Genomic DNA, 13195 nt, shown 5'->3' with positions numbered 1-13195 from the left:
TCACCAGCATAACTGTTTTCAGCTGTGCTAACATAATTGCACGGGTTTTCTAATCAGACATTAGTCTTCTAAGGCGATTAGCAAATACAATGTACCATTAGAACACTGGAGTGATCGTTGATGGAAATGGGCCTCTATACACCTCTGGAGATATTTCATTAGAAACCAGACGTTTCCACCTACAATAGTCATTTACCACATTAACAATGTAGAGAGTGTATTTCTGATTAATTTAATGTTATCTTTATTGAAAAAACAGTGCTTTTCTTTGAAAATAAAGTCATTTCTAAGTGATCCCAAACTTTTGAACGGTAGTGTAAATCAGCAAATTAGGAATCTGAATTTGTATTTTAATGCGATTAGCAGAACGTGGACTTTTTTAAAATCTATATAAAACACGGCTTTTTACAGCCGTGTTTCCTACCGTGACTCGTTGTCCCCCGGAGCGCCATAAATCATCGCGGACGGTCCTCGATGTATGGCCTGCCGTCGGTTTCCAGACGGCTCCAATCCATAAAAGCAAGCCTCTGGCCAGCGTACCTGTAAATTAGTCCCATCTAAAAAAATAAAAAAATAAAATAAAAAAAAGCAACGAGCCCAGGGAGAGGTTTGATGCGTGCAATCTGTGGAGCTCGGCCCTGGAAACGATTGTATTAATTGCCCCAGAGGTTTATGGGACGCAGGACCTCCGCACTCCCTCGTGCATATTTGACACTTCTCGCAGCACACTCTGTTGCAGCTGATGGATGATGTTTGGCACTGTGTTGCATATGTAGAAGCGAGCAAGTTATGAGTGGGTGACTCTTGTTATCTCGAGCCAGCCGGGGTGAGGCGCGTCGGCCCGGGGCGGCCGCCTCCTAATTGGCGTGCGTCTGCTCCCACGACGCTCGCCCTCAAAAGGCCCGCCGCCGCTGCCCTCGCACCGTTAATCTGTGCCAGGGAGATTTAGCTGGCTTGACACGGAACTGACCCGACAGTCCTTTGGGGGGCGGAGTTATGAGCGCAATCACACACTAAGAGAAAAAAGTACACACACACGCATAGAGATATGCAAATAGAGGACACATATTCAGGCAAATGTGCACACACACACACTCACACACACTCACACAATCTTAATCACGGTGAAATGAAAGGGCCGCGACGCCATTTGAGGTACGGTCCTGGACCGCTATGATGAAGAGGGAGGGCTCTGGACAGTGTTGATGGTGGAACGGCATCAAACAGTAGTGTGTGTGTGTGTGTGTATCTGTGTGTGTGTACAGCTGACATGTTGCTGATAATATCCACGCACACTCCCGCAGAGTGAAGTGAGGTTGTTGATAAGTGCTCGCACATTGCTCTACATGGCGTCCTCTTTGTCTTCACAGATAAGTCCGACGCCTGATCCGACGGCCTGGTGAAGCGTCGGATGCACAGAACAGAGCCGCCATGTTTCCACCTCCGAAATAAACGACGATGTAATCGCAGGGTACCGTCCTAGTGGACACCTCCAATTCATCTCAAAGCAAAAAGTTCTGGACACGAGGGGGACCAGACGGCAGACCGAGAGGCCGACACGACCTGCGAGGCAGCCATCCAGCTCGTAGCGATCGTAGCTGAATTGAATGTCGTGAATGACGACTTACCTGAGGAGATCACGATTGTGATCGTGCTTTAAACCCCACCCACCCGGTGCTAAAGAGTACCTCCACTCTTTGTGGGTTCAAGGTCTCTGTTTAAAACTTGCAGCATGCACAGGAGCTCTTTTGTACCGTCTCTTTTGAAGTAGCACACGGTCTTGTTTTGTGCTAGTCTGTCATAATGAGCCAAGGACACAGAGCTGGGGGGGGGGCGATTAGATTAATTAACACGCGAGCACGATTACGCATCGCAAAGATGAAGCAAAAAAAGAACAAGTCACTTACTTACGGTTTCTTTTTCAGCCCGCTTGTTTTTCAGAGAGAGAGAGAGAGGTAGAGGGAAATATGTAGAGAGAGGTAGAGGTAGAGAGATGTAGAGGGAAAGATGTAGAAAGGTCGAGGGAAAGATGTAGAGAGAGGTAGAGGGAAAGATGGAGAGAGAGGTAGAGAGAACGATGTAGAGAGAGGTAGAGGGAAAGATGGAGAGGGAAAGATGTAGAAAGAGGTAGAGGGAAAGATGTCGAGAGAGGTAGAGGGAAAGATGTAGAAAGAGGTAGAGGGAAAGATGTAGAGAGAGGTAGAGGGAAAGATGTAGAGAGAGGTCGAGAGAAAGATTTAGAAAGAGGTAGAGGAAATGGAAAAAAGAAAGAGGTAGGGGGAAAGACGTAGAGAGATGGAAAGAGAAAGATGTAGGGAGGTAGAGAGATGTAGAGGGAAAGATTAATATATATATATAGAGAGAGAGAGAGAGAGAGAGAGACCAGCTGAAAACTTACATTTCTACGCCTCTCTCTGCTTACTTTGACAGATGTTCGTTCACAAATCAGAGCGAGCGTCGCGCTCCGGTCCATTCCTTCGTGAGTGCTCTGATAAATAAATGTATTCTCTCGTCTTAACCAGGAGCCTTGTGTCGCCGTCATAACGCCTGTCTGAGGCTGCGGCGTGGTTAAATCATTGGATCTCTCTTCTCTCTCATTTTTTTAACGCCCTAATGTTACTCAATACGGATGCATCTGCAATAAACGTGTATATTTGTATTGCATATGCCCCCCCCCCCTCTCCCCCCGTTTTTCAGACGCATTCTGTGGTTTTCATCCAAGGACAAATTGCTGGTCACTCTCCAAATATTATTGGATGGATTGTGGGCCGTGTACCTCGCATTCAACAAATTGTCATTTCACATGGATGATGATGATGGATGGCATTTAGATTATGAATACGTGATTCAGCTCCAGAGCAGGTGTGCATTAAAAAATGACCGTCCCGCCAACACGTCGCCCACAGCAGGTCAAATCAAATGAGTAATTAACTAAGTGTAAATGTGTGAGCCGTGTTGAGATCTTACACAGAATTGGAAGCCAGTCGCTCGTAACTCCGAGCTGGGGGGGAGGAGCTTAACTCTTTCGGTGTTTGACTCGGCGTAAACACACACACATACACACACACACACACTATAGCGATCACGTGTCAACGTGTGTGAGCACTCACAGCAGGCGTTAAGAAGTACATTTGGCTTTGCCGCACCGGGATGGCATGTGTGTGTGTGTGTGTGTGTGTGTGTGTGTTCAATGCAGCACCAGAGAGGCTCTTTCTGACGGGAGGAAGCGGCGGGCGTGTCTGGCTCCAGCTTCATGGTTAGTAGCCATGGCCACTGTTAAAAAGAAAGAGAGAGAGAGAGAGAAAGTAAACGAGGATGAGCAATGTGCTGCATTCAAGTCATCCCCGAAACCAACGTATTTCTAAAATAAGCATGCCTGTCTGAATGTAACAGGCTCCACCCACCAGCCCCTCTTGAGATCAGACAGTAACTCACTGCGTCTCTGACCTTCATCCATACAAACAGCGCAACAACAAGTGGTACATGTGGTCTTTTAACATATGATTGTGATATTTTTGTTCGTTTAAATGTGACATAAATTACATGAAGAAGTCATTTTTTTGGAGCATCTTCAGAAATAGAACGAGAGAAATTAACAAATGGCTCGGGATCTTTTAAGAGCGCACCACTTCCTGTATGGTTGGCGGCGTGTTCTCAGACTGATGGCAACAGAAAACTATGTAAATATGTGTAATAACCCAACACCACCTCACTACACTTAATATGTCTTAATTCAAAACTGTCCATACTAGCACCTTTCTTGTTCTTGCACATATTGCCACCACCTTCTGTAAAGTGTTATCTTTCATAATGTGTCTTTCTTATTATGGTGTTATATCTAAACTGTTGAATCAGAGAGCCCTGCGCTAGGTGTCCACTGTGTCTGGACTGTTGGTTTAGGCACAATTGGGAAATAAAAACCTTGAATCGTGAATCTCCTCCACTTGTCATTGATGATTTAAGTTGGAGTCCTGTCTGTGTAGATTACAGTCATCGCCCTCGAACTCCCCAATATACACGATGTGCTCATCGTGACCCCGACCACCTGTACGGTGGAGCCACAGCCCTCCGACACCATTATCTGCAGCACTCGGTCATATTTCCAGATGAGTCGCTTGCGGGCACACAACTCATGTTTAAATGCAAATCTCAACCCGAGCAACTCGCAGAAACCTCTTCACTCTCAAACGCGCCGCTGTTTCTGTTTATATTTTTTTTCCTAGCATTTTTAAGAGCGATGTCACACCTGCTTTTCAAACTGAGAAAAAGAGATGTTGAGCTGAAGGAGAAGTTGAGGGGGGGGAAAAGACGGGAGCAGCTGATAAAAGGGATAAGCCCCGAGGCGCCGGTGTTTAGTACACTAAGTCAGGCTGTGCCGGGGGTGGGGTAGAGGGGGGGGGGGGGTGTAGCGTGATGATAACGAAAACAACTCGTGTTTATGGGATGTCGCTGAGTGGACACATTAGCCACCGCTGTCTGCGGCGCCGCCGTTCGCTGTTATGACTAATCGCAGAGCGCAAAGCCAAACAGCTGCCGGGAGAAGAAGAAAGCGTTGTTTTTTTTGCCAGAATGCAAAACACCACCAGCAGGGGGCGCCGGCGAGGCAAAGGAGGGCTGCGCTCCCACACGGTCAGACACGGAAAGCGGCCTCGTGACCCTTGACACTCTCTCCGGGGCTCCATTTCATGTATTACGCCAATGAGGAGGGAAAGTTACGTGGCGTAAACACGAGAGCACTTCAACGTACGCTCGCCATGTCGGAGGAGGATTGGAAGGCTGCCGTCGGCAGTTCTGTGAGATAAGACGGGACGAACTCCAGCTGCTGGTGGGGAGAGACAGAGACTTCTCCTCATCCTCCGTCCTGTGTTTTACGGAATCATGGCTAAGTGGATCGATACCAGATTCTGCGCTCCAGCTGGCTGGCTTCCAGCTGTTCCGAGCGGACCGGGACACTGAGCTCTCCGGAAAAACAAAGTGTGGAGGAATCTGCTTCTACCTCAACAACGGCTGGTGCAACGACGTAACGGTGATTCTACAGCACTGTTCGCCGAACCTGGAATCCCTTATCATTCACTGCAAACCCTTCTACTCCCCACGTGAGTTCGCTTCATTCATCCTGGCCGGAGTTTACATGCCGCCGCAGGGAAACGTGCAAGAGGCACAGCGGACCCTCGCCGAACAGATACGGTGTGTGGGCGGACCTTCCCGGACTCTTTAGTTATTGTACTGGGATTTTAACAAAGGAAACCTCAGCCACGAACTCCCTAAATATAGACAGTTAATTAAATGCCCTACTAGAGAGAAGAGCATTCTGGACCACTGCTACACAACAATCAGCAGGGCCTATCACGCCGTCCCTCGAGCTGCACTGGGAAACTCTGACCACGTCATGGTTCATCTGATTCCTCATACAGGCAGAGACTAAAGCTCTGCAAACCTGTGGTGAGGAAGTTCAAGAAGTGGACCAGTGAGGCTCTGGAGGATCTACGGGCGTGCTTGGACTGTACTGACTGGGATGTCTTCAGGACTGCTACCAACAGCCTGGATGAGTACACAGAGGCTGTAACTTCCTACATCAGCTTCTGTGAGGACAGCTGTATTCCATCCAGCTCCAGGGTGAGTTATAACAACGACAAACCCTGGTTCACAGCGGAGCTCAGGAAGCTAAGACTGCAGAAAGACCAGGCATTCAGGAGTGGGGACAAGGACCTGTACACAGAGTCAAAATACAGGTTTAGCAAGGCGGTGAGAGATGCTAAACGACTGTACTCTGAGAAACTGCAACAGCAGCTCTCAGCAAACGACTCTGCTTCTGTCTGGAGAGGGCTCAGGCAGATCACCAACTACAGGCCCAAATCACCCCACTCCATGAACAATGTGCTTCTGGCAGACGAGCTCAATGAGTTCTACTGCCGCTTTGAAAGACAATGGAGCAGTCCTGAGACAATCCCCCACAGCCCCATCAACAAGCCACAGACCATCAGCCCACCCCCAGCCCATCAGGGGCTCACACCTCTGGAGCACCCTCCATCAACTCAGCGACGACCCTCGTCATCCTGGAGAGAGCCGTCAACAGGCTGTTTAAAAAGCAGAACCCCGCAAAGCAGCGGGCCCGGACTCCGTCTCCCCTCCACCCTGAAGCACTGTGCTGACCAGCTGTCTCCGGTGTTCACCGACATCTTCAACACCTCCCTGGAGACATGCCACGTTCCAGCCTGCTTCAAGGCCTCCACCATCATCCCTGTCCCCAAAAAACCCAAGATCACAGGACTCAATGACTACAGGCCCGTCGCCCTGACCTCTGTGGTCATGAAGTCCCTTGAACGCTTGGTCCTGTCACACCTCAAGACCATCACCGACCCACTCCTGGACCCCTGCAGTTCACCTACAGAGCCAACAGGTCTGCAGACGACACAGTCAACATGGCCCTTCACTACATCCTCCAGCATCTGGACTCCCCAGGAACCTACGCCAGGATCCTGTTTGTGGACTTCAGCTCTGCTTTCAATACAATCATCCCGTCCCTGCTGCAGGACAAGCTCTCCCAGCTGCACGTGCCCGACTCCACCTGCAGGTGGATCACAGACTTCCTGACCGACAGGAAGCAGCACGTGAGGCTGGGGAAACACGTCTCAGGCTCCCGGACCACCAGCACAGGTTCCCCCAAGGCTGTGTTCTTTCCCCTCTGCTGTTCTCCCTGTACACCAACAGCTGCACCTCCAGTCACCAGTCCGTCAAGCTCCTAAAGTTCGCGGATTACACCACCCTCATTGGGCTCATCTCTGGTGGGGACGAGACCGCCTACAGGTGGGAGACTGACCACCTGGTGACCTGGTGCAGCCAGAACAACCTGGAGCTCAACGCTCTAAAGACAGTGGAGATGGTTGTGGATTTCAGGAGGAATGCAGCCCCACCCGCCCTCTCATCCTGTGTGACTCCCCCGTCGACGCTGTGGAGTCCGTCCGCTTCCTGGGCTCCATCATCACCCAGGACCTCAAGTGGGAGCTGAACATCGGCTCCATCACCAAGAAGGCCCAGCAGAGGATGTTCTTCCTGAGGCAGCTGAGGAAATTCAACCTGCCAGGGAGAATGATGGTACAATTCTACACGGCCATCGTTGAGTCCATCATCTGCTCCTCCATCACCGTCTGGCACCCTGCAGCCACAGCCAAAGACAAGTGCAGGCTGCAGAGCATCATCCGCTCGGCCGAGAGGGTTATCGGCTGCAATCTGCCTTCCTCCAGGTCCTGTTCACTTCCAGGTCACTGAAGCGGGCCAGAAAGATTTTCGCTGACCCTCCCACCCTGGACACTCCTGTTCGAGTCCCTCCTCTGGGAGGAGGCTGCGTCCATCATGACAAAGACCTCCCGCCACACCAAAAGTTTTTTCCGTCGGCAGTCGGGCTCATCAATGGAGCCGGGACTGACTGACTGTCACCCCAGGACTACCACCTCTTCTTCCACCTTCCTCTCCTCCTTCTTCCCGCTCCTTCCTCTTCCTCCTCCTCCTCTTCCTCCCTCCTCCTCCCTCCTCCTTCTTCTTCCCTCCTGGAGGCCTCCTCCACACACGTCACTTTAACATGCACTTTAACTTGAGGCCTCCTCCACACACATGCCACTTTATTTACATGCACTTTAACTTAAACACACGCCATGCGTAACATACACCTTTAACTAAAACACACCACTTGAAGCACACACCCAAACACTTTCACATTATTTGTTGTCTTTCTGTCGTGTTGATTGTTGTTTGTTTGTCATGTCCAAATGTTGCACCTTCCGCCAAAAAAAATTCCTCGTTTGTGTAAACATTCCTGGCAATAAAACTGTTTCTGATTCTGATTCTGAAGATGATGACAATTATTCAGAAAATTGATGATGCGGGTTAAAAATATCGAATATGCGGTCCTTGGATGTAGATTGCAATGTGTGTGTGTGGGGGGGGTCACGGGCAAATCCAAGACCGTTGAATAAAATGTGCACTAAAGTTCAACATGTATAGATTATATATGCTGCGTGCTGTTCGGCAGTCGAGTGGCATCACCAAAGATACGTTTCTTTGCTGCTCCGAGTGGCGGACTCGCAGTGTGCCATCTTAGAAAGATGGCGGCGCGCACGGACGCAGCGGCCCCTCTCTGTCCTGACCATTTGGTGTTTTGTTCTGTTTCTAAATGTTTGTGCAAAAGTTCGTCCAAAAATTGTTCGTCTTCGCCTCGTCTGTCTACGTCGGAACCCAAATATAGTCGCCAGGTTCTGTTAACCATCGGCAGGACCAAACTACACGGCACTCTGGACGCTGAACAAGCGGAAACACTCGCAGAGCACGGATTACTGCCGCCTCGACCACACCGACCACACGGACTCGACTGCCACTCCTCCCCAGAAAGGAGGCGCCATAGCGTTGTGAGAGGAAGCAGAAGAGGGCAGCGGAGGAACCCGAGCTAGGCTAGCGGCTAGGCCAACTCGTCCAGCCATACCATCCATTATCATGGCTAATGTGCGATCCTTGGACAATAAAATGGACCACATTAGACTGCTGCAGACGGAGCAGCGAGACGTGAGGAACTGCTGTGTGCTTATCTTCACGGAAACATGGCTAAACGACAACATCCCCGACTCTGCTGTGAGACTGGAGCAGCTAACATGTTACCGGCGGACAGAGCCCTCACTGATGGAGGGAAAACTTCGCGGCGGGGTATGTGTTTACATCCGGGACGCATAGTGCCGGGACGCTGCCGTGGTATGTAGACACTGCTCACCACTGGCGGAGTTTATGATCGTAAGGTGCCGTCCTTTTTATCTGCCGAGGAATTTCGGCGATTCTGCTAGTCGCTGTTTACATCCCCCCGACCTCCAACAACAGTGATAGAAATGCGGCACTTTGTGAACTGTATCAGGCCATCAGCGAACAACAGACGGCTCACCCAGACGGCTTCACCATCTTTGCTGGTGATTTCAACCATGCAAACCTTAAGACTGTCCTTCCCAAACTACACCAGCATGTTGATTTCCCTACAAGAGGAGACAACATTTTGGATCTGGTCTACACAACCCACAAAGGAGCGTACAAGGCCTCCCCCCTCCCCCACATAGGTCTCTCTGACCACATCACCGTCATGCTAATGCCAGCATACAGACCCAGAGTGAAAGCCTCCAGACCGGTTCTGAAGCAGGTAAGGGTGTGGCCAGAGGGGGCCTCCTGCGCTCTCCAAGACTGCTTTGACTCAACAGACTGGGGAATGTTTAAACAGGCAGCCACATACAACGACCACACAGACATTGGGAGTACACAGACACTGTTACTTCTTACATTAGCAAGTGCATTGATGATGTGACCCATGTAAAGACCATCACCACTCGGGCTAACCAGAAGCCGTGGCTAACAGGGAAGTCCATCGGCTGCTGAGGACTAGAAATAGGGTCTTCAGAGCTGGGGACGAAACGGACCTGAAAACAGCGAGAGCCAACCTGTCCCACGGCATCAGGAAAGCAAAAAATTCCTACACAAAAAAGATAATCCGGCACTTTAAAGACAGCAGAGACACACGCAGCCTGTGGCGGGGCATTCAGACCATCACAGACTATAAACCCACGCCACAGAACTGCGACAGCAACATCTCTCTGCTAAACAACCTCAACAGCTTCTTTGCCCGGTTTGAAGCACAGAACAGCACTCGTCCACACAAGACTCCGCCCCCTCCCCATGATCAGGTTCTGTGCCTGTCTGCTGCCAGCGTGAAGAGGACTCTCTCGTCTATCAACACCCACAAGGCAACAGGTCCAGACAACATCCCTGGTCGTGTGCTGAAGGACTGCGCAGAGGAGCTTAAGGACGTCTTCACGGATGTCTTTAATACTTCTCTGAGACAAGCTGTTGTTCCATCATGCTTCAAGGTAACCACCATCATACCTGTGCCAAAGAAATCCACTCCGTCCTGCTTCAACGACTATCGTCCAGTGGCACTGACCCCATAATCATGAAGTGCTTTGAGCGACTAGTCATGTCGCATATCAAATCCATTCTCCCCCCCACTCTGGACCCTTTCCAGTTTGCATACCGGGCCAAACGGTCCACGGAGGATGCAATCTGCTCTGCTCTCCACCCAGCCCTCACCCACCTGGACAAAAAGACTCCTATGTAAGAATGCTGTTCATAGACTTTAGCTCAGCATTCAACACAATCATCCCACAACAACTAATCTGCAAACTTGACCAGCTGGGGCTCAACACCTCGCTGTGTAACTGGCTGCTGGACTTCCTGAGTGAGAGGCCACAAGCAGTACGTGTTGGCAACAACACCTCGAGCAGCATCACACTCAGCACAGGGGCCCCTCAGGGCTGTGTGCTCAGTCCCCTGCTCTTCACCTTGCTGACTCACGACTGCAAAACCAGCTACAGCACAAATCACATGGTCAAGTTTGCAGATGACACAACATTGATAGGTCTCATCACCAAGGATGACGAGACCCTCTACAGGAGGGAGGTCAACCTTCTGACCACGTGGTGCGGAGCCAACAACCTCCTGCTCAACAACAGCAAGACCAAAGAGATCGTTGTTGACTTCCGGAAAGGCCACACCCATCACCCACCACTGACCATCAACGGTGCGGACATTGAGCAGGTCAGCAGCACCAAATTCCTGGGGGTGGAAATCAGTGAAGACCTCTCGTGGACAGCCAACACTACATCGCTGGCAAAGAAAGCACAGAGGCGCCTCTACTTCCTCTGGAAACTGAGGAAAGCAGGGAGCCCCCCATCCATCATGTGCACCTTCTACCGCGGCACCATCGAGAGTATCCTGACCAACTGCATCACTGTGTGGGGCGGAAGCTGCACAGACCACAGCAGGAACGCCCTGCAGCGCATAGTGAAGGCAGCTGGAAGGATCATGGGTGCCTCACTCCCCCCCCTCCCATCCCTGCAGGACATATACAACACCCGCCTCACCCGCAAAGCGACCTCGATTGTGAGTGACCCTGCCACCCCTCACACGGTCTCTTCAGCCTCCTGCCCTCTGGGAGGAGATGCGAGCCTCCGGGCTCACACCGCCAGGCTGTCCAACAGCTTCATCCACCAGGCTGTCAGGAAGCTGAACTCTCCCCATCCTCCCACTCCGTCCTCTTTCAGACTCACATGTCTGAATGCTGCTAGCACAATTCATGTTGTCTATATGTTTACATGTTTCTTACTATTTTTGCACTTTATGTTGTCTATGCACTTTATGTTGTCTATATGTTCACATGTTTTTTACTATTTTTGCACTCTATGTTGCACAATTCACTTTATGTTGGACAGAAGAGAAACGCAATTTCGATCTTCTGTATGTTTGCACATATGGAAAATTGACAAATAAAACTGACTTTGACTTTGTGTGTATACGTGTGTGTGTGAGACGTCAAGGTTACAAGGAACAGTGTTCTCCCTGGACCATCCATCACCTTCATCTCCTGAGGTTCATGGACTCTTATTAAATATTGCGACCGAGGAGAACCAGACTGTAACACCCTGTTCTGTTCCTCCTGTGTTCCATGTCTCCTCCGTGTCTTCTCTGTCTTGATTGTTTAATTCTCTGCACCTGCCCTCAGCCACTCTTGTCTCGTTACTGTCTGATGTCGTACACCTGTGTTTCCCCCCCTATATATTGTGTCAGTCTTTCACTTGTCTCCGGTCGGATTGTCGTCTATAGTTCCGTGTCCTTTTCCCGTCGTCCTGTCCGTGTTCCTGGTTCTGCCTGTCGACCCTGCCTGCCCTGAACTTGGATTCTCTGCCTGCCCCTTTTGGACCTTGTTTTTTTGTAAACTGTTTTGCCTCATTAAAGAGTGCTTTTTATTTATTTATTTATATTGCGTCCAGCCTGTCTCTCTGCGCCTGAGCCTCACCCCGTCACAAGAACCTGACACAGACATTTTGGTACATGCCCGAAAAACGTGTCCGTTGGACACCGGCGTCTCCGTCTAATCGACTGTCTCAGATCACCAATCTAAACCCAATTATTGTGTTTGCGTGTGTGTGTGTGCAGTCGGATGTTGTTCTCTCTGCCTCTGTTTTCACACCTGTATTCCGATACCGTCACGATGCATATCTCATTAGATCCCTCCGAGCGGTCCGGGCTGCCAACTCAATCACATTTACATCTCATTACACTCCCGTGTAAATAACCATTGTGTAAATATGTGTCGCTACACAACGGGAGAGTCTGCCTGATCTTATCTCCTAAATGTATGCAGTATTCATCCGGAAGATTGATATAATGGTTTAACGGTGCCACATTGTTTTTCTTTTCGATGGCAACTTGTCTCGGTCGAGAGTCAAATGTCGGTTAATGTTCAGAAGATTGGCAAACGGGGAGTGTTGAGTGGTGTGAACAACACACTGAGTGCGAGATCTTTTAAATTGATTGTGCATCAGCAATCAGTGAGTAATAACGACAGATGTGTGAAAACAACCACTGTGCTTCCAAATGGACATTTTAAAAGCTGCTCCTGTGCACATTCTGGAAGACTTAATCAAAAGGAAGGCAACAACATTTAGATTTGTAACACCCTGTTCTGTTTCTCCTGTGTTCCGTGTCTCCTATGTCTCCTCTGTCTCTTCTCTGTCTTAATTGTTTAATTCCCTGCACCTGCCCTCAGCCACTCTTGTCTCGTTAGTGTCTGATGTCGTACACCTGTGTTTCCCCCCCTATATATTGTGTCAGTCTTTCCCTTGTCTGCTGTCGGATTGTCGTCTATAGTTCCGTGTCCTTTTCCTGTCGTCCTGTCTGTGTTCCTGGTTCTGCTTGTTGACCCTGCCTGCCCCGAACCTGGATTCTCTGCCTGCCCCTTTTGGACCTTGTTTTTTTTGTAAACTGTTTTGCCTCATTAAAGAGTGCCTTTTTTTGTTATTCATATTGCGTCCAGTCTGTCTCTCTGCGCCTGAGCCTCACCCTGTAATAAGAACCTGACAAGATTAACAGTTTTCTTGGAAAGAAAAAGTCCCGTTTACATTCTGGGGCAAATTCACAAAAAGGGGCAAAGCGCTGCACAGTTCAAGGTGCTATCAACGGCCGTAATCCATTCTTTGAGAAGGGTTAGGGTGTGATTTTTTTTCCGGTGTTATTTGCGCAGTAACGACAGCCAATTTGCAATTAGTGGAATAGTTTTAGAATTGTAATCTTCTGATAGTCTTTCCTCTTCCTTATGTTTCTGTCTTTTTAT

The 13195-nt window shown here is 49.7% G+C and overlaps 1 protein-coding gene across 4 annotated transcripts in view; it reads right to left on the bottom strand.

Annotated features, from left to right (window-relative positions):
* chrm2a (cholinergic receptor, muscarinic 2a) overlaps positions 1-13195 on the bottom strand; it is a 125894-nt gene that overhangs the window by 91996 nt on the left and 20703 nt on the right. For 3 of the 4 annotated variants that reach the window (XR_008832972.1, XM_056424416.1, XM_056424419.1), the window contains exon 1: positions 425-886. The exons of the other annotated variant lie outside the window; for it this stretch is intronic. The gene's annotated coding sequence lies outside the window, so the exon portion shown is untranslated. Of the gene's footprint in view, positions 1-424; positions 887-13195 lie in introns of those variants that run through there. 4 annotated transcript variants of the gene reach the window in all.

Source organism: Pseudoliparis swirei, chromosome 10 (assembly GCF_029220125.1).
Source record: "Pseudoliparis swirei isolate HS2019 ecotype Mariana Trench chromosome 10, NWPU_hadal_v1, whole genome shotgun sequence".
NCBI classification, from domain to species: Eukaryota; Metazoa; Chordata; class Actinopteri; order Perciformes; family Liparidae; genus Pseudoliparis; species Pseudoliparis swirei.
This window is presented reverse-complemented; position numbering and strand designations above follow the sequence as displayed.